Source organism: Jaculus jaculus, chromosome 2, assembly GCF_020740685.1.
Source record: "Jaculus jaculus isolate mJacJac1 chromosome 2, mJacJac1.mat.Y.cur, whole genome shotgun sequence".
Classification (NCBI taxonomy): Eukaryota; Metazoa; Chordata; class Mammalia; order Rodentia; family Dipodidae; genus Jaculus; species Jaculus jaculus.
Window position 1 is genome coordinate 156709650 of NC_059103.1, and position 17516 is coordinate 156727165.

Sequence of the window (17516 nt, forward strand, 5' to 3'; positions counted from 1 at the left end):
AGCACAAGGGTGAAGGAGATTGACACAGAGAACAATGAACTCCTGCAAAATCAGGTATCCAGAGATGCAAAGGTTCCCAACGCCTCATCACTGAAGCTGACCAAAAATGAAGAAGAGGGTCAGAAAGGATGTCAGAGCCATATGTTGGGTCATTATACATAGAGACACTTCTTCTACCCATAACTATGGGCGAACTCCACAATGCATGACCCATATACCTCAACAAGGAGGGACCAGGGACAGGGGGTAGAATATGGATGAGCCTAACAGTGGTACCAACTTGACTGTATTCACTGAGTACAAAACTAATTAATAAAAAATAAATAAATTTAAAAAAAGAAGGGAGGGTTATAAATCTAGTGATGGTCGTACTGCTGACAGACACTTCAGATGGTATGGGGCATCACATGGTAAAGAACAGGGAGTATGCATTCATGTAGGCCCTCTCATCCTCCCAATCTCTCTCACTCCCTCTCTCTTTCTCTCTTTTCCCTATAAAGACCACAAGATGAAGTCCTGGATACTACACCCTGAGGAACTTATCTATTATTAATCACATAATCACTATTGAAAGGACCAACCTATACAAACATGGTCAAGTAAGTCTCTGTCCTCTTAATACCTCATGGTGGAGAGTGAATCCTTGGGAAACACACTCAACTTCTATCCAAAGCACAGCATCATCAAGGCAATTATTTTATGGTCCTCAGTCTTCCAGAACTTAATTAATATCTGCAGATTTACAAAAAAATCTCATCAAACAAAATTTTCAGAAAAAATTCATTTAACATTTTTTGAATAGGTTTTATATATGGATTTGGATAAGTTTATTGTTTATAATCCACTTGGGACCATGGTGTTTTGTTATGGATCCCAGACTAAAGCTTAACCACAGAGACTGATCTCTTCCTTTCTTCCACTTTTTCCCCTCCACAGCAGGCCCTTTTCATAATTGTTCAATTTCCTTTGAAGGCACATTCTTGAGTAGGGTGGGGAAGAACCAACCAGACACTCAATGATCTGATTTGACACTCCTTAAGTAGCTTAGAAACACTGAGCTTGAGCGTGGCCTTTCCTGGAAGAGTCATCCTATGAGAGCATTAGGAGTTGAAGTAACGCCAGTTTCTTCATCCAGTCATTCACTAAAGAATATTTAACACTCCTAGATGCATGCAAACTGCACATATATGCTTGCAAACATGCACATGTCCACCTCCTTATGCTATATATAAATTTTGAGAAATAGCAAATTCTAGCTCTGTGATAAATATAGGAATATTATAACATATCTGTAAGATAAGCCAAAAACTAGTACTTTCCTTTCTTCCCTTATTTCCAAGTATTGCTTTTAAGGGGAAAAACTCTTCACAACAGTCCTGCTGAGTGCTCTGGCATGACTTCAGGTTCTCTAGAAGGAAGAGAAGAGGAGGTTTTACTCCAGTTACTTCTTGGTCTCCAGTTAAATTTTTAAGACAATAACTCAGGAGAATAATTCATTCATTTATTGCTCTCATTGATGAATTTATTCAACAAATATTTGTTCAGTAGTACTATATAAATATACACAATTTTTTTCCACTGGTCAAGTAACTCACCGATTAATTAGCCCTAATATCATAGGAAAACTAACAAGTGAGCCTGGCCTGGTGGTATATGCCTGCAGTCATATAACGTGGGGCACTAAAGATGAAAAGTTCAGGGTGATCTTCACCTACATTATAAATGGAATGCTAGCCTGGGTCACAAGGGAGGAAGGAAGGAAGGAAGGAAGGAAGGAAGGAAGGAAGGAAGGAAGGAAGGAAGGAAGGAAGGAAGGAAGGAAAGGAGGGAGGAAGGGAAGATGGGAGGAAGGTAAAAAGGAAGAAAATATCAATGTGGTAGTGGTAGTTGGGTCTAGTGGTACATGCATGTAATTTCAGCTCTCAGGAGACTGGTGAGTTCAAGTCCAGCCTGGGATACATATTGAAATCCTGTTTCAAGAAAATCATGAATCTCGCCTCCCACACTTAGCTGTCCTGTGAATAAAAACAAATAATAAAGAATTAAAGATTTCTTCCAGTACTCAAGAGGATGGAGCAGGAGGGTCAAGGTATTGAGGTCAGTCTAGGTTGCACAGTGAAATATAGTAAAAAAGAAAAAAAAAATACTGCTAGAAAGATGACTTACTGACCAAGAGAACTTACTGTGCCGGCATGAAAATCTGAAGAGGCTGAGAGACCAGTAGGCTTTGATCCCCAGGAACAACAAAAAAAAGCTTGGCCTAGCCATGAGTAACCACTAGATGGATCAATGGACTTCACAGCCAACATGGGCCTTCAGCCATACTGATCTATTTTCCTTCCTTCTCTCAACCAGACACAACTACGGATCTAGAAGAGCAAGAAGTCCAGGAATCTCATGGAAATATAAGAGTGGATGATATAGCCGAAGACAGTAATATCACTGTGTAAGAATCTTTCTCTCTCAGTTGTGTGTGTGTAATGTGCTATATGTGGTCCTTGCATGTGCATGTGCTCTTGTGACACTTCATAGACTCACCTGCAGGGTGTTACATTCGCCTTTGCTTGCCAGAGGAGAACTTAGTGTGCCCTGTTCTATCTTTCTTCTGTCTGTTCTTGCTTGAGCTGGAGTCTCCTATTGATTCTGGGTGGTTATTTCTCTGTGAGCTCCAGTGATTCTCTGCTCTGTGCTCCTCTACAGGATGGGGATACATTCCATCTATTTCCAGTGTCCTCAGGGATTTTATTATAAAAGGATGTCAGATATTTTAAAATGCCTTTTATAGATTTATGATGATGATCATGTGATTTCTGTCCTCTAGCTCATTGATAAGAGTGTATTATTAATTTATGTATATTGTGTCATTTTGTATCTCTGCAAGGAATGAGGTCAACTTTATCATAGTGAATGATTTCTGATGGGTTCTTGGATATTGTTTTTAAAAAAACTATATTTTACCTATGTATTTGAGAGGGGGGGCATATATAGAGAGAGAGAAAATGAGCACACCAGGGCCTCCAGCTGGCTCAAACTAACTCCAGATGTATGTGCCACTGGGTACAACTTGTTTACATGAGTACTGGGGAATCAAACCTGGATTCCTAGCCTTCACAGGCAAGCACCTTATCTACTAAGCAATCTCTCCAGCCTTGAATTCTGTTTGTAAGTATTTTTGATAATTTTTACATCTATGTTCATAAGGGATATTGGTCTATAACTTTCTTTTTTTATTTTTGTCATGTCTTTACATCAGGGAGGATTCTGGATTTCTTTGGAAACCAAAAGTTTGTCGCCAAGGTGACAGGCATATGCTTCTAGGACCAGCATTTACGTGGTGCTGAGGATCTATGCTTGTATACCAAGCACTTTATCAGTTGAGCCATCACTAGGGAAATAGTAAGAAGTATTTCATAAGGCTTCATTATGTATGAAAATCCATGGTAACACACCCACTAACCATGTCTCCTTTTTGCCTAGCTACTATTTTCTCCACAGGACCCTGTTTTTTTTTTGTTGTTGTTTGGTTTTGTTTTTGTTTTATGTTTTTGAGATAGGGTCTCACTCTGGCCCAGGCTGACCTGGAATTAACTATGTAGTCTCGGCGGGGAGGAGGGGGGATTTGAACTCATGGTGATCCTCCTACCTCTGCCTCCCGAGTGCTGGGATTAAGGGCATGCACCACCAGGCCCAGTAGGACCCTATATTTTTACTATAGTAATATATTGTTTAAAATTAGAACTAGAGGGCTGGATAGATGGCTTAGCAGTTAAGGCATTTGCCTGTAAAGACAAAGGACCCAGCTATGATTCCCCGGGACCCACGTTAGCCCGATACACAAGGTAGGGCATGCATCTGGAGTTCATTTACAGTGGCCAGAAGCTCTGGCATGTCCATTTTCTTCCTCTCTCTCTCTCTCTCTCTCTCTCTCTCTCTCTCTCTCTCTCTGTCAAATAAATAAATAAACCAAAATAAAATATTATTTTAAAAAAGAATTAGAACTGGTGAGATGATTCAGTGGTTAAGTGTACTTCCTGTGTAATCTTAAAAAATCTGAGACCAAGAAATTTCAGTCTCCAGGACCCATGTAAACAGCAGGGCCTGGTCAAGCACATGTGTAATCCCAGTCTTATGGGGAGCAAAGATGAGAGAACCACTGGACTTCTGGAATTACTTAGGAACTCTGAAGAAAGGAAAACAAGCAAATAAGTGATGGAGGGAACACATCCAGCTGCTGCAAATGAGCCCATGGGGCCCTGCAGGCAAGCCCACAGGATGCTGCACCAGCACATATGCATGTGCATGCATGTGCACGTGTGCGGACACAGCCCCACACACATGCGCACATGCACACAATTTCCTTTTGTTGTTGAAAGTTACTGATTTATAATAACTATCAAGAGTTCACTCTGCACTATATCTGAGCAGAATGTAGCAGCATCAATGTAAAGCAAAGTGCACATTCCAAACAAAAGTAAAATTTGTTATAGATCAATAGGGTAATATACCTTAATATCTTATTTATTATATATAATAATATATAATATAATATAATATAATATAATATAATATAATATAATATAATATAATATAATATGAGTATGTCTAAATTCACATGTACTATATTATTAGATTATCCTGTTTTAAACAACATTTTTTTCCAAATTGATCTGAATGCTGTTTCATTGCATAGTCAGGTTCATATCTGAAAATACACAATATATGACAGGCATATAAATTTCAAGTGAATTTAGTCATACATCAGTATTACCATCTTCTGAACTCCAGACATCAACTTTCTCTTAATTTCCTTAGAAGTCACAATTGCTTGTATAAATATCAAAATCTTTCTTGCTTTACTTTATTGAATTTATTTAAGTTATGCTCAATTAAAAAAAGAATAGTCACACTGAAAACATTCTATTCCATTTTTATGGAAATCACTACTGATATGAATTTTCAAATGAGGATTACAGACCAAAGAGATGTCTCAGCAGTTAGGGCACTTACCTGCAATGCCTAATGATCTGGTTTAGTTTCCCCAGTACCCATGTAAGGCAGATACACAAAGTGGTGCATGCATCTGGAGTTTGTAGTGGCTAGAGGCCTTGGTGCACCCATTTTTTCACTGTATCTCCTTGAAAATAAATAAATAAATAAATAAATAAATAAAAGAAAAATAAGGATAACATCATTTTCTAATTAAGTCTTTTCCCCTAGTATTTTATACTTAAGTAGAAACTGATATATTAAAATATTTCATCTCTACTTTCGTATGTATAAGCATTTAAAAACTTATCAAGTTTCTTACAGAATATTGTATATATTATATTATATTCATTTATTTACAATAAGGCTGTGGTAGTCAGTTCCACAATGCTGGAATGAAATCCAAACAAACAGTTTTATGGGAGGAAGGGATTTATTCTGAGCTTATGGACCCAGGAGAAGTCAATGGTAGAAGAAGCTGACCTTTATGCATACATTCAAGTGGTAAGAGAAACCACCACTAGCCAGCAAACACCAAAAAGCAGCAAACACAAACCAGCAGCAAGCAGGGTCCCCAGAGATCAAACTTTTCTGCATACTTTTGGGTTGGAATTCAGATCCACTCCCAGTGACACACTTCCTATAGCAGGAGTCAGCTTACTAAGGGCTGAGGCTGCAAACTCAATTTTAATTAAAAAAAAAAAAATGAGTCTATGGAGCCATACATTCAAACTACCCCAAAGGCATATCAACTTCCATTAAAATACTGTAAGTATGTGACAATATTGGTTTCATACTATTTAAGCTTTTGTATCCTGATTTTTATATACTTGGGTTCATATTTTAAAATACACAATATCTGACAGATATAAAATTGCCATCTTCTTAATTCCAGGTATCAACTTTTTTCTAGCTTCCTTGGTAGCCACCTCATTTAAGTAAGTTACCTATAACATTGTTTTATAACTAAAATCTATCAGTCTTTTAAATAAAAATGGACTAGTTGAGCCACAGGTATCTGCCTATACTCAGTGAAAATAGTACATAAATGAAACTGAGGCAGTATTAACTGAATACAGGAAAATAGTAGGAAAATATTTGATTGAAAAGAAACATTTTTTTTTCTTTACTGCTACACAATTTTAAGACCTTGTACCAATGAAAGTATAGTTTTGTGTGTGTGTGTTGCTGATTCTGTTTGCAATACTTCACAGGAGCAGATGCCTATATACATTGGTCCTACCCCAAGCATAGGGACATGAGTTCATGGCTTGAAATTTCCCAGCACAGGAGTATTAATGTCATGGGAAATAGTGTTGTCAAGCAGTATCTTGCTGTTCAACATGCATATAATCCAATTTTTCCAAAAGAGGGCTTTAATACACAGTCATTGAGTGAGGAGGTCATAAGAAGGTTAAGCTCAGATTTACTTCCTTGATTGATAGTAAGAATTCAGAGCAAAGGAGAGGGAAGATTCATTAAATGCTAATTCAATGGCCAGATGTATATTTACTTTTCTTTTGCACAGCTTCGGGTGGCCATCATGACTCCTCACTGGCCATGTGCTTCCTTCAAGGAGGAAGCAGCCATATGCTGAGTGGGATTTGGAGTTTGGCCATTGACTGATTGATTTGGCACCTCCTGTACATGCTTAAGAAGCCAGCTACAAACAGTCCTGCAGTGGATCCTGAAAGTTGATGTGAAAAACAAGTGTGGGAGTGCAAGTGAGTGTGAAATATACCTCGTGTCTTTGTGATTAAGCCTCATGCACAATTCAGTCCCTGATTGGTGGCAATTTGGGAGGTGGAGACTTGCTGAAGGGTGGATCATCAAGTTTATTAGGCCAGCTTGACACTGCTTGTTGGCTACCCTTCTTGATGCCTCCCACCAGCTGCTGTGGTAAAATGTGATGGTACAGGGTCCTGCTGGCTGCAATGTCTCCTACCATGACAACTCTCCCCCAGAGAATGCAAAGGAAAATGAACCCTTTGGTCCATATGCTGCTTTTGGCTGGTGTTTTGTCCCAGCAGTGAGAGATATCTGCAATAACAACTTAAAAAATTCAGTATTTTATAATTTATATAAGGTTTTATGTCAGGGTATTAATTCATTTCAATACCAAGAGCAACAAAATGGGGTACCTTATTAGCCTGAAAGCTAAGGGTAACACTTTCACCAGTATGCTACCATTGGTATTTTATCAATGTTAATTTCCAAATTTTAATAATTTGACTGAAGTTATACAAGTGAATATCTTTGTTTTAGGAAACATACCCTGAAATATTTTTGGACAATAAAAAACACATTTTTTATCTGTATCTTGCCCTCAAGAGGTTGGGAAGCATTTTATACAACATATACAAAATACACTTTTAACATTTTTCACAAACAAAGCTTAAGACAAAGAGAGAAAATCAGAATGTGAAGCAAATGTGGCAGTGACATTAGCCTGAGTTTTTTTTTTCAAAGATCTACTTAGACAGCACTGAGATCCTTGACTTATCCACAGAGAGATATTTCAGAATGAGCAAAGGTAATGCAGAATTAGAGTTTATTAAACTGAATTTTTAGCAAAGATTTAAGGTATACAGGTGAGGAGGTAATAGAAAGTGTAGGTGTGGGCTTCTCCAATGAGAGTCACCCTTCATTGTCTTTGCCATAGCTACATTAAAGATTTTGGTGAATTTTGAAATTATCTTCAAAGTGTTACAGAGAAATTTAAGTAATGTCACAAGATGGTACTTGAGTTATGTCAGACATGAGTAGCATGGATTAGATAAAATTCTAAATCATGAGAGAGGCTAGCTTATCTTTACTGTATACCAAAGTTCATAGTCTTTTGTGAGATTCTCAGAAAATATATAGGACAGGAGTAAGACCACACTGAAGTTCATATACCCTTGAGACTTAAACCTCAAGTATTCCTATATTAATCCTTATTATTGAAGATGTTTGTACACAAAAGAAATATTGTATATTTGGTAACCTTCACAGTAATGTGATTAATTGTGCTGCAGTTCTTCATTCTGAGCTGGCAAGAATCTTCAACCAGACTATAGTAAGAGGCTCCTTCCCTCCTTGTATACTCATTATGTTCTTGTTCTTTTTATCCTGCCTCAGAAGCATGTTAATATTTCCTTCTTTCTTTACATCCTTGGTATAGTCTTCCTAAGTAGCTCAGGCCCTATGTAGCTCAGGCTGGTCTAAAACTAGCTATGTAGCTCAGGATGGGATGGCCATAAACTTGTGATCTTCATGACTCCAGCTGGTTGGTTTTTTTTTTGTTTTTTTTTTTTTTGTTTTGTTTTGTTTTGTTTTTTCAAGGTAGGGTCTCACTCTGGTCCAGGCTGACCTGGAATTAACTCTGTCATTTCAGGGTGGCCTTGAACTCATGGCAATCCTCCTACCTCTGCCTCCCGAGTGCTGGGATTAAAGTCATGCACCACCACACCCGGCTAAGCTGGTTGTTTTTGTAACTTTTGTATAATGCAGAAATTCTTTAAAATCTTCCCAACTTATCCACATTTTTTTTTCTGATTTGGCTACTATTGTGTAACCATTTTTTTTTTTCTGAAATAAAACAATTCCTCTTTTAGGAGGGATACAGGCTCAGAAGAATCAGAAAACTAACAATACCTACTGGCTCTGAAAGCCAAGAAATTACAAGACTCACAAGACCTCTCCCTCAAGTTTTAAAGGCAATGAAGCAGTTTAATTTTAAATTGACAACAGCCTCAGGTACTTCTAATTAAGATTATGCTTCTGGGCTGGAGAGATGGCTTGGTGGTTAAGCGCTTGCCTGTGAAGCCTAAGGACCCCGGTTCGAGGCTCGGTTCCCCAGGTCCCACGTTAGCCAGATGCACAAGGGGGCACATGCGTCTGGAGTTCGTTTGCAGAGGCTGGAAGCCCTGGCGTGCCCATTCTCTCTCTCTCTCTCCCTCTATCTGTCTTTGTCTCTGTGTCTGTCGCTCTCAAATAAATAAATTAATTAATTTAAAAAAAAAGATTATGCCTCCTACTTAAGTCTACAGCAGGCTGAGCCCTGGTGGAAGAGGTGGGTTTCTGGGAGCAGATCTTGAGTCCCAGCCCTAAGATGAGTGTTAAGAATCAGCTCGTGCTCGCTAGTGCTGACTTTGTCTCTCTGCTATGGATGTATGATGCAGTAAGCCAGCTTCCTCCGGGATGATAAAGCTTCTCCTGGACTCTGCAAGCTTGAAATAAGCCCTTTCCTCCCACAAACTACTTCTAGTAAGGTGTTTGTCCCAGCAATTAGCAGGTAACTGAAACAAAAATATTGATACCATGATTGATACCATGATTGATACTGTGAAGAATGTGACCATGTGAGGTTTGGTCTTTCGGAATGCATATGAAAGGATTTGGTGCTTGGGACTGGAGGAGTTTTGTGGCATTATGTGCAGAGCTTGATGGGTTGTTCTGAAGAGAGTTTGAAAATGCTAAATGCAAAGAAGAATGTGGACTGTGAAGGCTTGGCTGATCACATTTCAAAGGGAAAGGAGAGAATTTTTGTTGGAATTTGTTTACTGGTGGAAAAGTTGGCTGCATTCTGCCCATATCCTGAGAAGTTAAGCAAAGTTGTGATTAGAGTAATGGAATGGTATGCTTGGAAGAAGGCATAAAAGAGAAATGTATGAAAGTATAGGGCTTATCACAGGAAATTTTCGAGCAAGTTTGAAATTAGAGGCACAGATACTGGTTTTAGACTTAAGCTATAATTGTTAATGAGATCATCACCACTGAAGGTGGGCCAACTGTTAAGCATTGGAACAAAAATTAGTATGCTCTGAGGGTGAAAACCAACCATGGAGGGTTGAACTATTAGGGATGTAAATTATTTTGAAAGGTGAGGCTTGAAGAAAGACTAGTAAAGTAGTAGTATCCTGCTCTTCAAGGTCAAACTTTATTCTCCCCTGGACTTACAAATTTGCCTCTGCCCTCTACCTGGTACTGGTTTTGAAAGCATGAGAATACAGGAAAGAGGATCACAAAGTACACACAGTTCCTAGAGCCATTGAAATGTGGAAATGTGAAACAGAGTTGAAATTCCTGTTTGGAGACCCTGTAAGACCATTGTATGAAGAAGAACCATGGGTTGCAATGGAGATCCTAGAGTTTGGGTACCAAGATTGAGAGACATCTGCCAAGGAGAACTGCTGGCTCCAGTTTTAGTTTTCCATAGCATTGAGCTGCTCAGATGGAGGGCATTATTGGAAACTTAAAGACTTCATCACTGGTTACAGATGTCAGACTTGAAACTGCAGATGTTAGGTATTTGCCTCCTGGTTATTGATTGTACATTCATCTTGTCTCTCATTCATATGCCTTCTTTTTGTAAAGGAAATGTTTGCTTTCTGCCATTATGTGTTGGAAGTATGTAAAGTTGATTTTTAATGTTACAAAGCTCATAAGAGACACTCTAGTCTCAGATGAGATTTTGGACTTTTTAACAATGCTAAAATTTATAAAGACTGTGGGGAATTTTGAAGTTAGACTGAATGCATTTAAAATTGTGTGATGATCATGAGTCTATGAGGGCCAGGGATGTAATATGGTGGCTTGATTGTAAATGTTTCACTTATCCTCCACATTTTACTCTGATTTGGCATGAAAAGTAAGATATAGAGAATAATAGAAGTATACATTAGCTTGCCATTTCCTACAGCTGGCCTGATGTAAGGGAAAAAGAGTGAAAATGAAAAGTGTTAAAGAGCCCTTCCTGGGACTCCAAGACTTGTAATCCAAGAGGAGAATTAGACAGGCAACTGAGACACTGAAGAAGAAAAGACAGAAGATTCTCTTTAGATTGGACTCAATACTCAGTAAGAGAAAATCCATGATTCAACATGCAGGCCAGTGCAGGGAACTATGATATTCATTGAGGACTTTGCATTTGAATTACATACATTGGGAACTTTAAAACAAGAAATACAAGAATTTTTCACCACCACATCATCCTGCCTCATAAGGCTGTGGGGCATAGAGATATACTGAATTAATCTGAGTGAAGAACTGAATGATATAACCATTCAAGCTCCTTTAAAGAAAACGATTGTATAACCTGAGACAAATCAGTCTCTAATGGACTAAATCATACCAGCCATTAGGGACACATTGTTATCACCATTCAGTTCCTATGACCAGCAGAGACTGGAAGACAACAGGAGAAAGGCAGGCATTACTGAGGGGGCTGGATATGTGAGAGGTAGTGTTTGAAGCCTAGTTCACAGACCCAGAAAAAACGATGTTCACAGGTGAATTAATAAAGAGTGTGACTCAGCAGAAACCTTGAATAAGGTATAAGAGCTTAGTGGCTTTGATCAGTGGGGTATGACCATTAGGAGGTTGAAGAGGCAATTGAGGGCTACATGATTCAGATAAGCATGTAACTTGGGTTCATAAAAGACAAATCAATCAAAAAAAAAAAGCTTAAAGATGGGCAAAGCAAACAAAAATAAATGTCTATCTGAGTCATTGCAAAGCAAATATAGAAAATTTTGTGTCACTGTTAATATTACCAACATACTGGAATGATGTGATTGCTGATACAATAATGGCATGAATTTTGGGGGTGAAGTTGACTGCTTCCATCTTGGATTTAAGGCACATTCCACAGGAATGAACTTTTACCTGTTATTACAAGCCACACCAATAACCAATGGTACAGGAGGTCATTGTACCCAATGTGGAGACCAATTTTTGTTCGGTTTAATGGATGTGATATGCCTTTTAAATTTCCTTCTAATCATTTGTATTTATACTAATAGATCTGTCCCAAGTCCTACCACTTTTTTCTACAAAGTTTATTGTGTCATTTTTTTCTTAATTCTGAGTAGAATTCCATCATGTAGATATATCACATCTTGCTTAGCCATTCATCCAATGATGGGAAACTAGGTTGATTCCAGTGCTTAACTGTTATGAATTGAGCAACTATAAACAAGGTTGAACAAATATCTCTGAACTGAGATGTGGCGCTTTTAGGGTAAATGCTCAGTAAGGGAATAACAGGGTCTGTTGGTAACCCTGTATTCATCCTTTTCAAGAGACTCCATATTGATTTCCATAGTGGTTGTACCAGCTTACATTCCCACCAACAGTGAATGAGAATTCCAATTTCTTCACACCCTTGAAAGCATTTCTTCTCATTTTAATTTTTAAAATTTTTTTTGTTCATTATTTATTTATTTGAGAGTGACAGACAGAGTGAGAAAGGCAGTTAGAGAGAGAGAGAGAGAGAATGGGCATGCCAGGGCCTCCAGCCACTGCAAACGAACTCCAGATGCATGTGCCCCCTTCTGCATCTGGCAAACATGGGTCCTGGGGAATCGAGCCTTGAACTGGGGTCCTTAGGCTTCACAAGCAAGCGCTTAACTGCTAAGCCATCTCTCCAGCACTCATTTGAATTTTTTAATGTTTGCTATCCTTACTGGAATAAGGTCAAATCACATAGTTGTTTTAATTTGCATTTCCTGAATGGTTAGGAATATTGAACATTTTTGTAAGTGTGTGTTAGCTATTTGTAATTCTTCTTACTTCTCTGCCCCACTTTTGGGTGAGCTGATTAATTTTTTATTGTTTAATTTTTGAGTTCTTTGTAGATACTAGATATTACACTTCTGTCAGGGGTATCACTAGCAAAGATTTTTTTTCTCCCATTCAGTGGGGAATCTATTGGCTCTGCTAATGGTATGTTTGTCTGTGCAAAAGTTGTTAGCTTTATGAGATCCCATTGGTTGAGTGTTTGTTTCACTTCCTGGACTACTAGAGTTTTATTCAGGAAGTCTTTTCCCAGACATATATCATGGAGTGTGCCTCCTATTTTTTCTTTCAGTAGTTGAAGAATTTCAGGACTTATATTGAGGTCTTTAATCCATTTGGACTTGGTTTTTAATTTTTATTTTTTATTAACAACTTCTATACTTACATACAACAAACCATGATTATTTACCTCCCTTTCCCCACTTTCCTCTTCACAGCTCTGTTCTCCATTATCCCCTACATTCATCATTAGTCTCTCTATTAATTTGATGTCATCATCTTTTTCTCCTATTATGAGGATCTTGTGTAGGTATTGCTAGGCAATACGAGGTCATGGATATTGAGGCCAATTTCTGTCTGGACAGTTGCATTGTAAGGAGTGTACCCTTTCTTTGGCTATTACATTCTTTCTGCCACCTCTTTCAGAAGTGATGGGCACTCCTCTGTCCCTTCTTATCAGCACAGTATTGCCTTTTGGGTCATCCCAGTGATCACCACCATCTGAAAAGAGAAGTTTCTCTAACCAGAAGTGAGAGTCGCATTAAGATATGACTATGAACATTAAATGAAGTGCTTTCAGGACAGTTTGGTGAGAATAATATATACATTTATCAAGACAAGAGTAGGTTTTATACCCCTAAGGCTCAGGACCTCCCCTGCCATAGGCTTTTGATTAGGTTTACAGTACCTGGCATGTATTTCCTCCCATAGAGTAGGCCTTAAGTCCAGTTGGAAAGCAGTTGGTTTCCAACAGAGCAGACATGCCACTATTGCACTCATTTGGTCATTTGGCCTGTCTGGCCAAACTTGAGGTTCCCAGTCTCCAAGCTTTCACCACTGATGACTTGTCTTCCATAGGGCTACAGGCAGTGCCGCTTTTTCCAGCTTTCACTTGGCTGGTCTACAGGGACAAGGTTTTCTGCTCAGCTCCAGCTTGATTTCTCTGTGACTTTGCCACTCAGGCATGTGAAGTCTTCAGCAATAAGGTCATACCATCTGTTTCTCAAGAGAAACCAAGAGCCTTGGAAATATCCTGTAATGTTTTGGAGGTAACCAGGACCTCCCTGGCCAACAACTCACTGGCAGGTATCCCATCCTGGGCACTGAAAATTTTCTAGTAACAACCTATGGCATCTGCATATGCCATTATTCAAAACCATAGGTTTTCATAGGTCTTACTCAGAATATTTGGAATTTTGATTGACCCTCCCCCACATCCTTCTTTTACACAATCTCTTCACATGGCCTCACTTAGGCCTTTCACCTACCTGTAATCTGTTGTTCTACTTACATATATACAATACCAACCCCTTAAGTCCTTCTCTGTACTCCCTCCGTTATATCCTTTTTCTAGCTTATGGGCCTCTGCTACTGAGTTTTGGTCCCAGCTCACACACAAGTCTATATATTTGTAGTTAATATCCACATATGAGAGAGAACATGTGATGCTTGGCTTTCTGGGCCTGAGTTACTTCACTCAGTATAATCCTTTCCAAATCCACCCATTTCCCTGCAAATGTCATAATTTTATTTTTCTTTACTGCTGAATAGAACTCCATTGTGTAAATGTACCACATTTTTATTATCCATTTATCTGTGGAGGGACATCTAGGATGGTTCCATTTCCTAGCTATTGTGAATAGAGCAGCAATAAACATGGTTGTGCAAGTATCTCTAAGGTAGTGAGAAGAGTTATAAGGATATATGCCTAGGAGTGCTATAGCTGGATCGTATGGTAAATCTAGTTTTAGCTGTCTCAACAACCTCCATACTGATTTCCACAATAGCTGAACCAGATTTCATTTCTACCAACAGTGTAGAATGGTTCCACTTTTTCTGTGTCTTCAACAAAATTTATTGTCATTTGTTTTCTTGATGATAGCCATTCTGATGGGAGAGAGATGGAATCTCAAAGTAGTTTTAATTTGCATTTCCCTGATGGCTGAGGATATATAATATTTTTTAGATGTTTATAAGCCATCTGTATTTTTTCTGATGAAAACACTCTAGTTCCATAGCCCTTGTTTTAATTGGATTGTTTGATTTCTTATTCTGTTCATATTATGGATATTAATCCTCTGTCAGATGTATAGCTGGCAAAGATTTTCTCCCATTTTGCAGGTTGTTTCTTTGCTCTATTCACAGTGCCCTTTGCTGTACAAAAGCTTTGTAATTTCATGAGATTCTAGTAGTTGGTTAGTGGTTTTATTTCCTGAACAATTGAGGTTATATTCAGAAAGTAATTCCTTATGCCACTATGTTAAAAGGTTTCCCCTACCTTTTCCTCTAGCAGTTTCAGAGTTTCAGGTCTGATATTAAGGTTCCTGACCTACTTGGATTTGATTCTTGTGCATGTAGAAATACAAGGATTTCATTTCATCCTTCTACATATATTTATCCAGTTTTTCCAGCTCCACTTGTTGAAAAGGTTATCATTTCCTCCAGTGAATTTGTGTCAAAAATCAGATGGCTATACCCACCTGGATTAACATCTGTGTCCTCTATTCTGTTCCATTGATCTACATGTCTGTCTTTGTGCCAATACCATGCTGTTTTTGTTACTATAGGTTTGTAATATAGCTTAAAATTGGGTATGGAGATACCACCAGCCTTATTTTTGTTACTCAAAATTGTTTTGGCTATTTGAGGTTTTTGTGCTTCCAAATGAATTTTAGGATTGTTTTCTCTATTTCTGTGAAAGAATTCCACTGGAATTTTTTTAATAATTTATTTATTTATTTATTTATTTATTTATTTATTTATTTATTTATTTATTTGAGAGCGACAGACACAGAGAGAAAGACAGATAGAGGGAGAGAGAGAGAATGGGCGCGCCAGGGCTTCCAGCCTCTGCAAACGAACTCCAGACACGTGCGCCCCCTTGTGCATCTGGCTAACGTGGGACCTGGGGAACCTTGCCTCGAACCGGGGTCCTTAGGCTTCACAGGCAAGCGCTTAGCCACTAAGCCATCTCTCCAGCCCTCCACTGGAATTTTAATGGTGATTGCATTAAATGTGTAGATTGCTTTTGGTGAGGTTGACATTTTCAAAATATTGATTATTCCTATCCAAGAACATGGCATGTCTTTCCATTTCCTTGTGTCTTCTGCAATTTCTCACTTGAGTGTTTTAAAGTTATCTCTAACTGCTTTTCATATATTTTCTTTGGTTTGTGTGTTTAATAGTTTAATTATAACATGGCAAGGAGAGGTTGTTTCCAGATTTGATGTTATAAAAGCTTCTTGTATCTGCATTGGCATTTCTTTCCCAAGTTGGGGAACATTTTCTTATGATTTTGTTGAAAACACCTACTAAGCCTTTGTATTGAAATTCTTCTTCTACTATGCCCTCAATTCTTATGTTTGATCTTTTCATGGTGTCCTGGATATCTTGAAATTCCCATTCCTACCTTCCTATTAGCTTGTCTTTCTCTTTGTTGGACTGTATTAGATCTGCCACCTGGTCTTCTAGTTTAAATATTCTGTTCTCTTCTTCATCCATTCTACTAGTGAGACATTCCAAAGAGTTGGTTTTATTTATTTTTGTTTGTTTGTTTGTTTTGTTTATTTGACTGACTGTGTTCTTCAGAACTAGAATTTCAGCCTGGATTTTCTTCAGTATTTCTATTTCCTTACTCATGTCTTGTAATGACCTCCTTATTTCATTAAGCTGGTTTCCTGTGTTCTCTTTTAGAGCTTTGTTTTCTTCTTTAATTCTGTTTTTTCTTTAATTTCTCTGAGTATAGATGCAATCATATCTTTTGAAATCTTTGTCAGGCATTTCATCTAAAACAGTCTCATTGGTGATCATTTATGCTGGATTTATAAATTTTGGTGTGATTGTATTGTCTTGATTCTCTGTGTTTCTTGTATTGTAATGTGGTAACTTTTGCTTCATGAATTGATTTGATAAGTTTTCTACTTATCTGCTGTGCTCTTAGACGTGGCCATCCTCTGTATATACTTTCAGGATATGAGTTTAAGGTGCCAAGTGTAGCTCTTGTACTCCAATCCACCCATAGAAGTATTTGTACGTGTTGAGTTTGCTTAATAAGCAAGTATTCTAGTGGACTGGGTAAAACAATTTACTGGCAAATTCTAAACTTCAACTGAGAAATATGCACATTCAGTAAAAATCAGCACAGAGTATGCAATTGTGGGAATTAAAACAAACAGATAGTCTTATAAAGCCAAATTCCCTAAGGGTGTGTATTGCTCTATGCCATTAATCCTGTCAGCTGGGAGGTAGAGAATACTGTTCTGAATTGGGTTCCAGGTCAGCCTGGATCTGAATCAGACCCTACCCCCAATAACTACAGAAATAAAAGACAAAGACCTTATAAATTTGGAAGCACCAAAGGCAACACTATTCACCTCCCAAATACAGCTTATTTGAAAATGATAAAGCCAACCAAGAATATGTAACCCAAACCCTGCCCTGACATGTAAAGAGACATTAGCACTTCTAATGCAGACCTATGTGCCTTTTTAATTTTTATTTTATTTTTTGTCAGTTGGGCTTATTACCTTTTGGAGTGCATTCCAATTTCACCAATGCTAAGTAGTGCCTACCTCGATGCCTCCATGTTGTTTTGTGAGCTGGAGTTCTGATTAGTTTTGCTGGATGCTCTGCCACCAGGGTTCTGAATGCTGGAGGTTCACAATCCTGATGGTTTAGGGATGGGAGAGGGCAGAAAGCCTGGAGTTGTTCATGCAGTCTTGCCTGTATTACTTTCAGTAGCTCCTTAGTTG

At 38.2% G+C, this 17516-nt stretch overlaps 1 pseudogene; it reads left to right on the forward strand.

Annotated features, from left to right (window-relative positions):
- The window catches only part of LOC123453240, a 33849-nt pseudogene that overhangs the window by 4437 nt on the left and 11896 nt on the right, over positions 1-17516 (forward strand).